The 16,434-nt window shown below is 40.8% G+C and overlaps 1 protein-coding gene across 10 annotated transcripts in view; it reads left to right on the top strand.

The window, feature by feature from the left end:
• The first annotated feature begins 6,115 nt into the window (after positions 1-6,115).
• The window catches only part of BCL2L13 (BCL2 like 13), an 85,931-nt gene continuing 75,612 nt past the window's right edge, over positions 6,116-16,434 (top strand). For 3 of the 10 annotated variants that reach the window (XM_047739571.1, XM_047739570.1, XM_047739569.1), the window contains exon 1: positions 6,118-6,281. The gene's annotated coding sequence lies outside the window, so the exon portion shown is untranslated. Of the gene's footprint in view, positions 6,414-16,434 lie in introns of all 10 variants that reach the window. The other 7 variants (XM_047739568.1, XM_047739572.1, XM_047739561.1 and 4 more) reach the window with 5 other exon arrangements.

The following is a 16,434-nucleotide window of genomic DNA, read 5'->3' as shown; positions in this document are numbered from 1 at the left end:
ATCCCTAGGTCACTCATTTGGATTATAATTCTTCCTCCCATTTATTTTTACAGTGTTCTGCAAATAACTGGGGGAGTAGGAGCAGCAATCTAATGCCACATGTCTAATCATTGTGAAATTAATGTCTGGAAGAGACATAGCACTGTCCAGATCAATGTGCTTTTGGTTTCTGGAAAACAGTGTGCTGATTTTTATGATTTATTTATTATTACTTTGAGAGAATAAAAAATATAGAAAAGTACAAAGAATAATTTAAATATTCATGTACCATGTACTACCACCCAGAATTAACAATTAACATTTGCAACATTTGCTTTAAGACTTCATTTTTTTAAAAATATTTACTGGGGCGCCTGGGTGGCTCAGTGGGTTGGGCCGCTGCCTTCGGCTCGGGTCGTGATCTCGGGGTCCTGAGATCGAGCCCCGCGTTGGGCTCTCTGCGCGGGGAGCCTGCTTCCTCCTCTCTCTCTGACTGCCTCTCTGCCTGCTTGTGATCTCTCTCTGTCGAATAGATAAATAAAATCTTTAAAAAATAATAAAATAAATAAAAAATATTTACTTATTTTGACAGGCAGAGATCACAAGCAGGCAGAGAGACAGGCAGACAGAAAGGGGGAAGCAGGTTCCCTGCTGAACAGAGAGCCCAATGCGGGGCTTGATCCCAGGACCCTGAGATCATGACCCGAGCAGAAAGCAGAGGCTTTAACCCACTGAGCCACCCAAGCACCCCTTAAGACTTCATTTCTAAAGCAAAATAAATGGTGTTACAGATATAATTAACATTACTTTTTGTGCAGCTGTCCCCTCCCCTATGTTAATGCTCTTTACAACTGGTTTCTGCAGTTATTTTGCTGATTCACCAAGGAATGGGCCAGGTCCTGTCTGATAAGAATATGATAAACTTCATAGAGACAGTCTCTGGAGAGAAAAACTTATTATAAGTACAATAAAAGATTAACTAGTTAGTAGTTTTCCAAATCCAATTTCCTCCTATATTATTTTAGGTCTTGTGAAGAAGCTTTATTAAAACAGTTTTTCAGATAAATTCCAAAAATCCCACTCCTAGATGCGCCTATTTACTTATGGCTTCACAAAATCACTGTCCTAGATTCCTGTCAGGTTAGTCACAAAGAGATGTTTTCTGTGTAGATTGCTTCACCTGCTCCCAAGCTGACACTTCAGTCTGTGGCTTCAGAAATTGAATCAGCAGAATAAACTAAGGCTTGAACTTCTTTGCCTGAAGAGGGTAAGGTGGGGTGCGGTGGGGGGTGGATTGTGGTTGGGGGTGGGATGTTGCAGCTGGGGGTGGGGGTTCCTTGGGTGGCTCAGTCAGTTAAACAATCTTAGGGTCGGGGGTTCAAGGCCCTCGGGCTTTATTTTACTAAAAATAAATTTTAAAAAATGTAAATCATCTGTGTCTTTGAATGCTGAAGAATTGGGTGGGTTGTTTTTGTTTTTGTTTAAGATTTTAAGTAATTTCTATACCAAATGTGGGGCTCCAACTCACAATGCTGAGTCCAAGATTCACACGCTCTACTGACTGAGCCAACCAGGCGCCACTTGAAGAATTAATCTCAAGAAGAAAAACAAATGAGACCAGAAAATAGTGAAACTCTGACTTAGGTGCTTGCACTTCCTACCCTTTTACAACCAATTTTCCACACAACAGAAAGAGTGGTTTAAAACCCAGCTGGCATCTAGCCAGAGGCTAGATAATTTATAATCCTCAAATGGCTTCCGTCTGCTTTTGAACACTTCACACCTCACATGGTTTGTGTGAGTGCTGCCCGATCTGTCCTTAGCTTACTTGTCTGACCTCATTACTCTTCTTCCCTTTGCTCACCACCCTATAGCTTTACTTTTCAGTTCCTGGAAAACACCAAGCTCTTTGCCTGAATTCTTTTCAAACACCATCACTTAGCTTTTCATTCTTTAAGGTCTCAACTTAAAATATCACCTCCTTAGAGAGTGCTTTTCTTTTCTTTTTCTTTTTTCCTTTTTACAGGTTTTATTTATTTATTTGACAGACAGAGATCACAAGTAGGCAGAGAGGCAGGCAGAGAGAGAAGAGGAAGCAGGCTCCCTGCCTAGCCCCGATGCGGGACTCAATCCCAGGACCCCAGGATCATGACCTGAGCTGAAGGCAGAGGCTTTAACCCACTGAGCCACCCAGGCGCCCTGCGAGTGCTTTTGATAAGCAATCTTTCGCCTTCCTTTCTCTCCCAGCCCCTTGTTAACCTTAGGACATGCCATAATGTTTAATTATTTGGTTTTTTTTTTCTCTTTTTTTTTGGTTTTTGCCTGGTTTTCCAATGAAAATGTTGGTTTCACAACAGAGACCGTGTCTGACCTACTTACCACTTTCTTTTGCTGGCATCTAGCACATTGCCTGGTACATAGTAGGGCTTCAGTAACTAACTGATGAAGGAGAATGAATTAAATGACTTGTGTCTAGAGTTTAGATTTTATTTATAATTTTTTTTGGCTTTAGATTTTATAATCACATCAGGCTTCACGCTAGGATTCTGTATAATTTAGAGGATCTGTCAAAAAAAAAAAAGTCCCCAAACCCATAAACTGCTGTGTGGTTAAAGTAAAATAATTTCTGTAAAAGGATTATATTATTTTACACCATTTGCTGAAAAGACTATTCCTTTCCCCATTAAATTGTCTTGACACGTCTGTCAAAAATCAATTGTCCATTCTGGACTTCCTATTCTGCTCCATTGACCTCTGTTTTATCCTTATAGTATGCATTCAAAAAATAAAATACAAAAGGAAATATTAAAACTGAAAACAATTTGAAAGAAATTAACTTAATCACATACCTGATTGGTTAACATAACCACAGAGAATTTTTTTATGTAACTTTTAAAAAAAATTTACATATGGGACACCTGGGTGTCTCAGTCAGTTGAGTCATAATTCCGAGGTCCTGGGATGGAGTCCTTCATTGGGCTCGCTGCTCAGCAGGGAGCCTGCTTCTCCCTCTGCCTGCTCTCTCTTTTTCTGACAAATAAATAAAATCTTAAAATTAGAAGTGCCTGGGTGGCTCAGTCTTTAACCATCTGCCCTTGGCTCAGGTCATGATCCCAGGGTCCTAGGATCAAGCCCACATCAGGCTCCCTGCTGGAAGCCTGCTTCTCCCTCTCCCACGCACCCTGCTTGTGTTCCCTCTCTGGCTCTCTCTCTCTCTCTTTCTCTCTCTCTGTCAAATAAATAAATAAAATCTTTTTTAAAATCTTAAAATTAAAAAAAAATGTACATACAATGAACTGCATAGACTAAAGGACCTGGGTAGCTCAGTCAGTTGGGCACCTGCCTTCAGCTCAGGTCATGATCCTGGAGGCCTGAGATCAAGCCCCATGTGGGGCTTCCTCCTCAGGGGGGGAGCCTACTTCTCCCTCTCCCTCTGCCCTTCCCCCCAACCCCTGCTTGTGCTCACTTGCATTCTCCCTCTCTCAAATAAATAAAATCTTTAAAAAAAAGATTCTATTTATGTATTTGACAGAGATCACAAGAAGGCAGAGAGGCAGGCAGAGAGAGAGGGGGGAAAGCAGGCTCCCCACTGAGCAGAGAGACTGATTCGGGGCTCGATCCCAGGACCCTGAGATCACGACTGAGCCGAAGTCAGAGGCTTAACCAAGTGAGCCACCCAGGCACCCCTTATTTTTAATTCTTAATAAAATTTTATATTTTAAGTAACCTCCATACCCCACGAGGGAATGGAAATGACAACCTGGATATCAAGAGAGGCATTCTCCAAGGACTTAGCGAGCCATGCCTCAGGAGTCCAATCCTCCACCCACTTCCTATTGGATCTGCAGTTGACATATTGCTAGGGCATGAGAGCTCCCCCTTCTGGCTTCTGACTCTATTTTATCTGCCTATTTATTTTCAAAGGTTTTTTTCGTTTGTTTTTTGCAATTTCTACACCAACCTGGGGCTCCAACTCATAACCCTGAGATTGAGAGCTGCATGCTCTTCCAACAGAGTCAGCCAGGCACCCAATGACTCTATTTTAAATGATGTTTCCTTTGATTAATTTTCACAATACCAGTTATTCCTTTTTGTTTTATTGCTGAATAATTTCCATTGTGTGAACATGCTTGAAAAAGTCAACGTTATTAAAAAAAACTAGGAGACTAACAAAAGATGTAACGACCAAATGCTTGATCCTGGTTTAAAAAACAGGCTGGTTCAGTCAGTGAAGCATGCAATTCTTGATCTCAGGGTCCTGAGTTCACACCCCATGTTGCGCATAGAGCCTACTTAAACACAACAACAACAACAACAAAAACTATATGTCACTACTTGGCCAATTGAGGAAATTTAACTATCAACAGGTTATTAGGTACTACTAGGTAATTAATAGGTTTATTAGCTCACTGAGCCTTTATTTGCAAAATCTCTGTCCGATTTCTCTTTTTTTTTAAGATTTTATTTATTTATTTGACAGAGAGAAATCACAAGTAGGCAGAGAGGCAGGCAGAGAGAGAGGAGGAAGCAGGCTCCCTGCTGAGCAGAAAGCCCGATGTGGGGCTGGAACCCAGGACCTGGGATCATGACCTGAGCGGAAGGCAGCGGCTTAACCCACTGAGCCACCCAGGCGCCCCCCCCCCCCCCCCCCCCCCCCCGATTTCTCTATTAATGGCACTACTCTTCTCTCAGTAGCTCAGGCTTAAAGCTCTTGTAACGCCATCTCCAACCTTTTTGCTTCCACTCCCACCCAACCTCATATCAGTTCAGGTTTTCAGCACTTTTTTCCACAGCTTTATTGAGATATAACTCACATACCATACAACTCACCCATTTAAAGCATACACTTTAAAAAAAAAAGATTTTATTTATTTATTTGAAAGAGAGGCAGTAAGAGAGAGCATGAGCGAGGGAGGGAGAAGCAGACTCGCCGTGGAGTTGGGAGCCCGATGCGGGACTCGATCGTGGCACTCTGGGATCATGACCTGAGCCAAAAGCAGTCGTCCAACCAACTGAGCCACCCAGGCGTCCCTAAAGCATACACTTAAATGATTTAAAAGCATATTCACAGGGTGTTCGACTTTTATCAAAATCAATTATAACATTTTCATCACCTCCCCCAAAAAACTTTGTACCCATTAGCAGTCACTCCTCATCAGGTTTTTATCACTTCTGATCTGGCTCCTTCCAACAGTCTTCCAACTCATCATCTTCACCTTTCAATTTATCTCATATACATTACAGACAATTCAGTTTCTCTAAAGCATGGTTTAGATACAACTTTTTTTTTTTAAGATTTTATTTATTTATTTGACAGACAGAGATCACAAGCAGGCAGAGAGGAAGGGAAGCAGGCTCCTCGCCGAGCAGAGAGCCCGATGCGGGGCTCCATCCCAGAACTCTGGGATCACGACCTGAGCCGAAGGCAGAGGCTTTAACCCACTGAGCCACCCAGGCGCCCCTAGATACAACTTCTTAACAAGATACATTCAGTGACTCTCCCAAAGGACGCTTAGATTCAAGTAAACAAACATCCACTAGCAGACATCCAGTTCTAGGCACTGTGCTAGGCAGGTGCTGTGAACAAAATGGGTACTACTAAAGACTTCCTTTACCGTTCCAGTGCCTGTGCTCAGGCAGGGCCCTCCGCCTAGAATGAGCTCTTAACCCCCACCTCACCCTCAACTGCTAGAAAATGTTCCGAACTTTCAATAACCTTTTTAAGTCGACAAATGACTGCGAACTCGGCAGCTTCCTTGAACTCTCCTGATACTTCGCTACCCCGTTCGCTGGCACACACTTAAACCCCAATATTTGTTCAATACATCCACAGCACATTTTGTGCAAGCAGCCATGTTCCCTTCCGCGGGAACCACCAGCTTCTCTCCCCACAAGCTTGACTTCTCAGAATCCCATCTCCCTTCCTCCGGTAATCAAATACGTCCGCAACCCACGCCCTCCCCGCGAATCATAGATGTGAGCCACTCCCGGTAAGAGGGGATTAAGAGAGGTCGGCTCTTCCGCGTCATGTCTGCGCGAAGAGACCTCCCGGCCTCTATGATCCATGCTTCCGCTCAGGAGAACACAGCCACCCCTCTTCCGGCGCTTCTAGGAGGCCCAGGCCCGCCCTGACGCTGGCGGTGACGGAAGCGCGCCGGGGGTGACCTCACCTTCCAACATGGCGGCGGCGGTAGATTAGGGCCGCGGGTCGAAGCAGCCACCGCCGCTGGGGGACCCTGTCGGAAACGACTGCCGCCGCCGCCTCCCCTTCCATCTCTTCTTGGGCAAGGGGCCAGGGCCAGGTGAGGGGAGTGGGGTTCTGGGCAGGCAGAGTTGGGTCCTTATCCAGCTCCTCAGGCGGTTTTCACTGGGCAGGAAGTTGTCCAGAGACTGTGCCGAACCACCGCCTCCCCAGTGGTTCCGACGACGCGTGAGTGAGAGTCAGTGAGTGTGTGACAGTGAGTGTGTGTGTGTGTGTGTGTACCGGCGCTCCTTCGCCCGAGGGTTCTCAAAGTTTGAGGGGTTCATTTCTTTGTAACCGGACCTGTGCCGCGTGGTCCCCCCGCGGACGCTTGTTGAGCGGGGCTTCCCGAGAGGGCTGCCAGAGGCTCAGAGGAACTCGGCCCTTGCTCTGCACCGCCGGTCTTCCCCACAAAGACCTTCACGTGGAAAACCCGTGTCCATTTTTAGGAGCAGGCTGGGGATCCTGGACTTTTTGGTTAAGGGAAAGGTTTCATGCGATTCGTTTAAAATGATTAGAGTACCTCTGCTAGTCCTAGTTGCTTTTTCTCACAAATTGTTAGAAATTTGTTATTCTTTATTCACTGCTGTTCTGACACCCGTCATTACTATTATTTATTTTTTCAGAAAAATCTGCTGCCTTATTCTTGGAGGCAATACAGTTCACACTAAGGAGTTTCTTCGTTTGATTTTTATCCTCTCGCTATTCCAGGGAGATTCCAAGTTTCTTTCCTTCATAACTAGCTATGAGGGGAAACTCCTAGACTTTTTGAGTTGAGGCTTTGACCTGAGTTGAAAATCGGGTGGATCTGTCCAATTGTTCACACGCTCCCGCTGGGATTTTTGTCTTAACCACTCCCCGCACCAGTATTTATTTGTTTATTTAAGATAGCTATCTCACTGTCTCTATTTAGAATTTTTTAACTGAACCGACGTAAACCTCCCCCTTTTTTGCTTTATGATGTGAAACAAAACAAACATAAAGTCGTTTGCGAAATTGTTAAGATTTTCTCTGGAGGCTTGGTATAAACCAGAATGTTGATCTCAGCCCTGACTTGTTGTGACCTTGGATGAGTTGCCACACCCTTCTAGTACTTTCTTTTTTTATCTCCCAGAAAATTAAGCAAACGTTTTTGTAGGTAGTAAACTATTTATACCTCATATACATAGTTGGATAAATGCACAGTGCATATTTGCACCTGCAAATTGAAACTAAGCCTTTAGGAAATACTCTTTATTTGATAATAGGCCAATAGGTGTTTGAAATTCCTTTTACTCTGATTAGCCAGGTACTATTTTCACTATATATATATATATATATATATATATATATATATTTCTTTTTTTTTTTTTTTTAGGATTTTATTTATTTATTTGACAGAGAGAAATCACAAGTAGGCAGAGAGGCAGGCAGAGAGAGAGGAGGAAGCAGGCTCCCTGCTGAGCAGAAAGCCCGATGTGGGGCTCGAACCCAAGACCTGGGATCATGACCTGAGCGGAAGGCAGCGGCTTAACCCACTGAGCCACCCAGGCGCCCCATATTTCTTAATGATTCATTTTCTCATGGAGGCCTGTACCCCAGTAGTTGAATTTAGTTGAAGGATGTATAAAGTTGAGTCCAACCAATTTTGTAAAGAAAAGGTGCTTTCTAGCACATCAGTTCATCAGTATTAAATATCTCATACACTAAACTTTTAGGACAAGTAATTTACAACCATAATCATTGCTTTAAAATATATTTCTCTTATAAAATATTTTAGACATAGAAAACAGAAGTTTTAAACAGTCAGTCTTACTGTCCTACTTTTTACCAGTTTTTCAGTTTCGTTTTGATTTATATCTTACTCCAAATAAATGCTCACCAAAATTTCTTACTTAATGTAGATTACAACATTGAAGGAAGGGGGCTATTTTCAGAGTAGCTGACTTTTTAAGCCTTAAGATATAACTAACATGCAACTCACCAATTGCAGGATTTAATTTTTTTTTTAATGGTTTTAGTATATTCACAGAATTCCCAACCACCACCACAGTTTTCATCACCCGCAAAAGAAACCTTCCCCTCTCCTACCTAGGCAACCACTGACTGACTTTCTGTCTCTGTAGATTGACCAGTTCTGGATATTTCATATAAACAGAATTATGCAATATGTGGTCTTTTGTGACTGGCTTCGTTTACTTTGCATGATGTAGCATGTATCAGTTTTTTGTTTTTTGTTTTTTTAAGATTTTATTTATTTATTTGGCAGAGAAAGGGAACACAAGCAGGGGGAGTGGAAGAGGGAGAAGCAGGCTTCCCGCTGAGCAGGGAGCCTGATGTGGGGCTTGATCCCAGAACCCTGGGATCAGGACCTGAGTCGAAGGCAGCTGCCTAAGGCATTCCCTCAGTCTTTCTTTTTATGTGGCCACAATATGCCATAGTATGGATATACCAGCTTTCTTTATTCATTAGTTAATGGGCAGCTAGTTATTTCCACTATATGGCTGTTGAATATTACGCTGCGATAACTATTAGTGTGCCAATTTTTGTGTAGACATGTGTTTTCATGTCTCTGGCATATACTTGGGAGTGGGACAAAGCAACTGAATTTTATGTCTCCCTTTTACAAAGCTGTTTACACTACGTGGGTAGCTCAATTATTGTGAAAGTCAGACACTGCCTGTGGGGAGAGGGTGAGGGTGAGGCATTCCTTTCTAAGTACTTTATCTTTGAATGCCAGCTGCTGAGTGAAAACATTTTGGGGCAGCTCTTAAAACAAGATTGAACTAGAGTATTTCAATTAAGCATGTTTCAGTATGAAAGGGACTGTCTATACTAGAATATTTTGTGTCTGCTGAGTTTTAAAAATGACACCCTTGCCCAGTTGCATTTTGCAGCTGGGTGGGGTGAATTTAAATTTCACAGTTTTTGTTGGGATTACTTAATTTTACTTCTCTTATTTTAGAGAAAGTCCTAGAATTCTATATGGACTAATAAAGTATGGATCTTAAAAAAATGTAAGTTACTGGACTTAATGTAATTTGTGGAACTTGAAACAAATTCCATACTCAAACCACCAGTGAGTGTTAAGAGTAGCAGCCTGGTAACCCCAAAACTTTGTTTATGTTTGAAATTCTTGAATTTTGATTTGTGATTGAGTTATCTGTGGATTTTTATTTTTCTTTTTTTAAACTGGGATTATAGATCTGTTCATTTTTATTATGGGAGTATATAACAGTTTTATTACTTTATAGTTTTAGTGGATGGAAATGGTCTAAAAACAAAGCTTCTTGAATTATTAAAACAAGTTGTAATGTTTTTCTGTTTTGGCTCTGTGGGGTTAAGGAATACAGTTTAGGTATGGTATTCTAAATAGCATGGCTGAAGTGGGTATTAGAAATTTCTGTTTTCCACAAGCATCCAAGGTGATTATGATCAGACAAGTTTGGGAAACAACTATAAAAAACTCTTAACGTTGCTGCAGAGTTGCTTTTCATAAGAATTTAAAGTAGAATTTAATAGTGCTGCCTACCTTCTGGTTATTGTTCATAAAATGTGCTTTAATTCCTATAGTACTATCAGTGCTGGCATCCTGGAATTTCCACTGGTATTCATGATAGAAATCTGGTTTAAAAAAAATAAAGCAATCTATTTATTGCACATTGTGGATGTTACATTTGTTACTGAAGGATCATGGATGTTTTATTTGTGCCTGGTTTTGGAGATGTCATCAAATGCATGTATAAACATAGGATTAAGTTACCCTAAGCTTCCTCAGGCTGTCCATTTGGCTGACAACTACTTGTAACTTAATAGAGGAGCATATTAAAGGTAATAAGGTAGAGAAAGAAACAACTGGGTAACACAGATGTATTCAGTGGCTTGTTAGATTTGTGCAAAATACAGTTTTTATATTTATTTACTTATTTTCTAAATTTTTATTATTTTAAAATAAGCTCTATGCCTGACACAGGGTTTGAACTCATGGCAACACCAAGATCAAGAGTTGCATATATCACTGACTGAGCCAGCCAGGCACCCCAGTAGTTTTTTTTTTTTTTTTTTTTTTAAGGCTTTATTGATTGATTGGTGAGAGACAGAGAGGCAGAGGGAGAGGGAGAAACAGGCTCCCCACAGAGCAGGGAGCCCGATGTGGGACTCCATCCCAGGACCCCGGGATCGTGACCTGAGCTATAGTCAAATGCTTAACGAACTGAGCCACCCAGTAGTCCCATCCCCAGTTGTTTTTATATTTAAAACTATATTTAAGTTTCTGGATACCAAGAGCACTTATACCTAATTTGAATTCCAAAAGAGTCTACTAGACAAAATTTAGAGTAAAAGTAACTATGTCCTTCTTATCATTTAAAAAGAAGCTTGAGATGTCTTACATATGAAGTGCACTCTGTTGATAAGGGGGGACCTGAGTGTTGTGCCCTGCTTACAGGAAAGCTCTGAGTGGTGATCTTAGATCATATTTACCTTTCATCTGATTTGTCTTTTCCCTTTTTGCCCTGGCCCCATTCTTAAAATTGACAGATTTGCTCCTTTCAGTAGTCTGTTTGAAAAAAACACCTTGTTCGTCTACCATTTCTTCCTGCTGTTATTGTTCGTTTTTTCGCCTCTGCATTCTTCTCACCCAGCACATTGCCTGACATAAGTAAATATGCGTCGAGTGTATGCAGTTAAAGGCTAAGAGTTCAGAACTGAAGACGACATACCTAACCAAGTGATTGCACTATTAACTAGTTGTGTGATTTTGTGCAAATTATCTATTCTTGTTTCTCCATCAATAAAATTGAGACTGTTAACCTTTTCCTTCTAGCATAGAGGATTACTATGACAACACATGAAAGAGTGCTTCAGAAATAGAGGCCTCAGGCAGATGTAATATATTTATATTTGTTCAAAATGCAAGAGCTCATTGTGCAGTATGCTGACTCTGCACTACAGAATGTTGCAAAGGAAGTGCATGCTCTCTCTTCCCAGAGTACACTTAAGAGTCCATGACCCTGTAGTCGTGCTGTGCAGTTTACATTTTGCATATTTTCAATGCTTTTGTTCTATAATTTAATACACGCACACACTAATTGTGTAATAGTGTTCCTAGGGTCTGTCTGCCCTACCACCAAATCACAGGTGTGAATGAGCTGCTTTGTTGCTCTACACCTGGAAGGAAGCTCAAGCTAAATTAGAAGTTGGATAGATATTTAATACTATAAGTCTATCATATTTAGGTCTGGTATGTTTATAACTAGTTTATCCAATGCACATTTAAAGCCTAAAAAAATGTATACTTAAGTTAAATGATTGGAATTTGTATTATCATCTTCTCCATTTGTGTGAATCATTGAAAAATGTTAAAACGATTGAATAGAATATAATCATCCACCAAATATATGGTTGTATGGATGTTAACCTGTATACTAGAGCTGACGACTTCAGTGTAAATAGTAAAGTGAGTGTGGAGGATGGGAAATTATGAAATCCATGATTAAGATTGCATTTATGGTTAGGCAATTGGGATTTGTAAGAAAATCTTAAGAGCACTAGGCTAAAAATCAAATTTGGAAGTTCAGTGAACTATGCTTTTTCTATGGCATTTGGGTTGGAATATGACTAAATTGTCTTCAGATTCAGTTTTTTGATAAATACAGGCATTTGAATATAACATTTGAGAACATCAATTTTTTATTTAAAGCATTATTCAAAATATGACTACTTCTTTATTCCAGTTACCCAAAAATTCTGAGACTTGGTAAAGCCGAAATTTTGTTAATCATTTGCTCTGTTCTCCCCTCTCCGAACTTCACTTCATAATTTATCTCTTGCTTTCTGTACTTATTACACCTCATTGGCTTCTTCTCCACTGAGTGTAAACATGCTTAAGACTCTTTTGTTGTGCACAAAAACAAAACAAATGAACTCTCAAACTTATCTCTCGCTGGCCTCTATTGTTTTCTTCCCATCCAACCAGGCTGTTTCTTTTAAAGAATAGACTAAAACCCCGATCTCTCCCTTTTCACTTACCATTCAGCCTTCGACTCCCTGCCTTTTTGCTATTGCCCCTGGCCACAAATAGAACTGTCTGGTCAGCGATCGTTACGCTGACATTTTCATTCTTTTTGGTGTGTTACTATATTTCAATATTTCTTTACTACCTTCTTGTTGAAATTCCTCCCCTGACTTCTGTAAACACACTCTTTCCTGTTTTTCTTCCTTTCTGACTGTCCCAATCCAGACTTGGAGGTCACCTCTGCCAACTTCTCATTTTTGGACAACCCCTGAAATATTAGTTTTGCTCTGAATTCTGTTGGTGTTTCTCTTTCAGATGAAACTGGTATTTCTTGACAGATATTTTTTAAAATGTGTCTCCTTTTGATAAATAAAAAATTATCTGGGGCACCTGGGTGGCTCAGTGGGTTAAAGCCTCTGCCTTCGGCTCAGGTCATGATCCCAGAGTCCTGGGATCGAGCCCCGCATTGGGCTCTCTGCTCCACCGGGAGCCTGCTTCCCCCTTCTCTCTCTGCCTGCCTCTCTGCCTACTTGTGATCTCTGACTGTCAAATGAATAAATAAAAAAAAAAAATCTTAAAAAAAATAAAAAAATAAAAAATTATCTGGCTCCTGTTCTGGTGGTGGTGCTTGGGGTAGGGAATGATGGGTGCATTTATTCTTCCCTCCCATCTGTGCGCTGAGTTATTGATACAGAGAAGATTGAAGAGAAAACAAAGAAGATTGAAGATCTGCTGAGCTTTATTTTCTATACTTTGAACTGAAAACAGTAGGTAATGTTTCCCTTTCCAGAGTGAAGCTCTCTGTTGTTATCCCCTTTCTCACTCCTACCCCAAATTTTGACACTCCTATCCATTGGAAGTCACTAACTCTCCCCATTCAGTCTCCTTAGATAATTTCATCGGCTTGTATCTGTGCAGAGCACAGTTTTGTATCTCTAGTTGAGAGCTCTCAGTATAAGAATGTCCAGTTACTTGCTGTACATCTTCACCTGGACAGCTCCTAGGTACTAAATTCAGTATGCCCCAAAGTGAACCTGTTATCGTCTCCTAAAATAGCTCTTCCTATATTATCTTTTGAGAAATAGGAATAACATCACTTTCCCTACAGCTGTCTTGAGTACTCTTACTGAGTTAACAAATCTTTGAGGCTTTTAATATTTTACCTTTTCATCCCCTTCTTTCTGGTGTTCTTGCTCTAATTTATGCCTTCATACATCTCTTGTTTAGATTTTTCCAATATTCCCCTGTGTCCTTGCCTCCAGTCTCTATTCTTATTCTTCCATATCGCCTCCAGGATGATTTTTCTAGAATATAATCTGTTGATACACTTTTCTTGCTTGAAATCTTTCGATAGTTCCTGGTAGTTTTCTTTAGTAGTTTTTAGCCTGTCTTACGTCGTGATCTAATTTGAGGATCTAATGAAAGAAATGGAATGATTTTTCTGTCCAGAAAAAAATGCTGATGCACAGAGAATTTGCAGGTAGTTTTAGGGGGTTCATTTATGAACATGGTTAAAATAATTCCTTGCATATAGCATAAAACCTAAGCTTCCCAGAATCTCATGGTATATAAAGCACTCCAAGTGTTGACCGCTGCTTGCTCCTGCTGAGCCTCATCACCCTTATGTCTTAGGATTCAGCCGTGTCAAATTTCTTAGTATTTATGTTCCATGCTGTTTCAAGAGTGCTTTTGTGCTTTTTACTGGTCTTCTTCATATTTAAAGTGCATCCCTGTCTCATTCCCCTAAGCTGGTTCAATTAGTGAATACCTCTTCATGTTCCAGGATTGGTTCAGATTTTACTTTATAAAGTCTTTCCTGATTTTTGCTTTTTCTCTTCCCCAGAGAGACTTTCCTGCTTCCTCTTATGGATTGCCCTTTCCTACTCTTTGGATACTGACTTGTGTCATAGAACTTTATTGTTCTGATTAATTTGCATATTTTTGTTTGTCTCTACTTGGTCAAAAACTCCAGAAGGCCAGTGCTTTATCTTAATTGTGGTCTTTGTGCCTAATGTTTGTAGTACCTTGTATCTTAAGAAATCTGAGTTGAATGAACAGCACAAAATTACCAGAAGGCATTGCCTTCTGTTGTTTTTTTTTTTTTTTTAATTTTTATTTATTTATTTGACAGAGATCACAAGTAGGCGAGAGGCAGGCAGAGAGGGGGAAGCAGGCTTCCTGCTGAGCAGGGAGCCCGATGTGGGGCTCGATCCCCAGGACGCTGAGACCATGATCTGAGCTGAAGGCAAAGGCTTAACCCACCAAGCCACCTAGGTTGCCCACCTTCTGTTTCAGTAGATACAATTACTAGGTTGATATGAGGTCTTTAAAGATTTTTTTAAACTTATAAATTGAGTCTAGTAATCTTCATATGAAAGTAGTGTGTTACAGTTGTTGGGGAACTGTCTCCCAACTTTTAAGAAAATTAGGTTCCAGTCTTGGCCCTTGTTCCAGTTAGCTCTTGGTTGCCAACAACAGAAAGTCATTCTAGCTTATTTAAGCACAAACGGAACTTACGAAAAGGGCATTGGGTAGCTCACAGAATGGATGAGAAGCTGGAAAATTAGGTTTGGGAAACAGGCAGGAACCAAGGGAAATTTGGCCGTAGACTGAGCTGGGATCAGGCCAAGGAATAGAAGAGTTAGGACACTGCAATCCGATCTGCACCTTTGCATCTGCTGACCTAGTACCACAAACTTCTCCATGAATTATCTTTTAAGTGTCTTTCCACATTCTAGATCCTAGTAGGAGTCTCTCACTTGGCTACATGCCACAGAACAGGAGAAAAGGAAAGAAAAAATCTAGCTGAAAATTTTAGCTTTTATAGTGGAGGTGGGAGATTTCTGTTTCCTATCGATATTGACACAATGTTGGATGCTCCCTGTAAAGGAAATTGGGTTCAGATGGCAGGCAGGCAAAAAAAAAAAAGCGAAGGTTCATTACAACGCCACTGCTAGCTAGTACCTGACCAGATAGGCCTCAGAAAACTTATTTTTCCTGTGTGGATATCCCTTTTTATATTTGTAAATTTGAAATTCTGTCACTATTAAATGGTGACTGTAAATGTAACAACTATTTTGAGGTTTTCTTTTTTTTTTAGGTTTTATTTATTTATTTATTTGACAGAAAGAAAGAGACAGCACAAGGAGGGGGAGCAGCAGAGGGAGAGAGAGAAGGAGCAGGCTCTCTGCTGAGCAGGGAGCCTGATGGGGGGCTCGATCCCAGGACGCTGGGATCATGACCCGAGCCGAAGGCAGATGCCCAATGACTAAGCAACGCAGGCACCCCTATTTTGAGCTTTTTAAGAGTAAAGCACCCTGTAGTTACACAGTGGGTGTGCCTTTTATTCCTGTGATGTAAGCTGTGACACGTTTTAGTATGTATTAATAATTTTGAAATGCCTTCTGAAGTTGATAAACTTTTAACAGGGCAGTCTAAGGCCCACTGTTTTATTTAATGTACTATTTTTTTTTTTTAAGATTTTTAAAAAAATTTATTTGAGAGAGAGAGCATGAGAAGGGGGAGGGTCAGAGGGAAAAGCAGACTCCCTGCTAAGCAGGGAGCCTGATGTGGGACTCGATCCCAGGACGCTGGGATCATGACCTGAGCCAAAGGCAGACGCTTAACTACTGATCCACCCTGGCACTCCTCAAAGCATAGTTTTATGTTACTCTTCATTTCTGTCTCTTTGTATAGCCACTGTTTTCGGTTGTGTATTTTAAATTCTACGTGTATTTTATTATCGTTTATCACTTTTAGACATTTCTCTTAGTTTGCTTGTACATCTTAAATTTTGTCAACATTGCTTGTCTCCTTTTCGTGTTGCTAGTTATCTGAACCTGTTTTTCTCTTCCTGGATATTTCCTGAGATCTTAAAGCTATTGGTATCATTGTTTAAGTAAAAAACTCAGTTATTTGGAAACTCTTTTTTTTTTTAAAGATTTTTTTTATTTATTTATTTGACAGAAATCACAAGTAAGCAGAGAGGCAGGCAGAGAGAGAGGAGGAAGCAGGCTCCCTGCTGAGCAGAAAGCCCGATGTGGGGCTCGAACCCAGGACCTGGGATCATGACCTGAGCCGAAGGCAGCGGCTTAACCCACTGAGCCACCCAGGCGCCCCTGGAAACTCTTTAATAAGAATTTTTTATGTGAAACAACTGTTAAGGCACATGATAGGTAAAACAGCTACTCAGTCCATGGGAAGAGGTAAAAGTTGTAGT

The sequence above is a fragment of the Lutra lutra genome, chromosome 8 (genome assembly GCF_902655055.1).
Source record: "Lutra lutra chromosome 8, mLutLut1.2, whole genome shotgun sequence".
Taxonomy (NCBI): Eukaryota; Metazoa; Chordata; class Mammalia; order Carnivora; family Mustelidae; genus Lutra; species Lutra lutra.
Note: the sequence above shows the minus strand (reverse complement) of the source record. Positions and strands in the feature narration are given on the sequence as shown.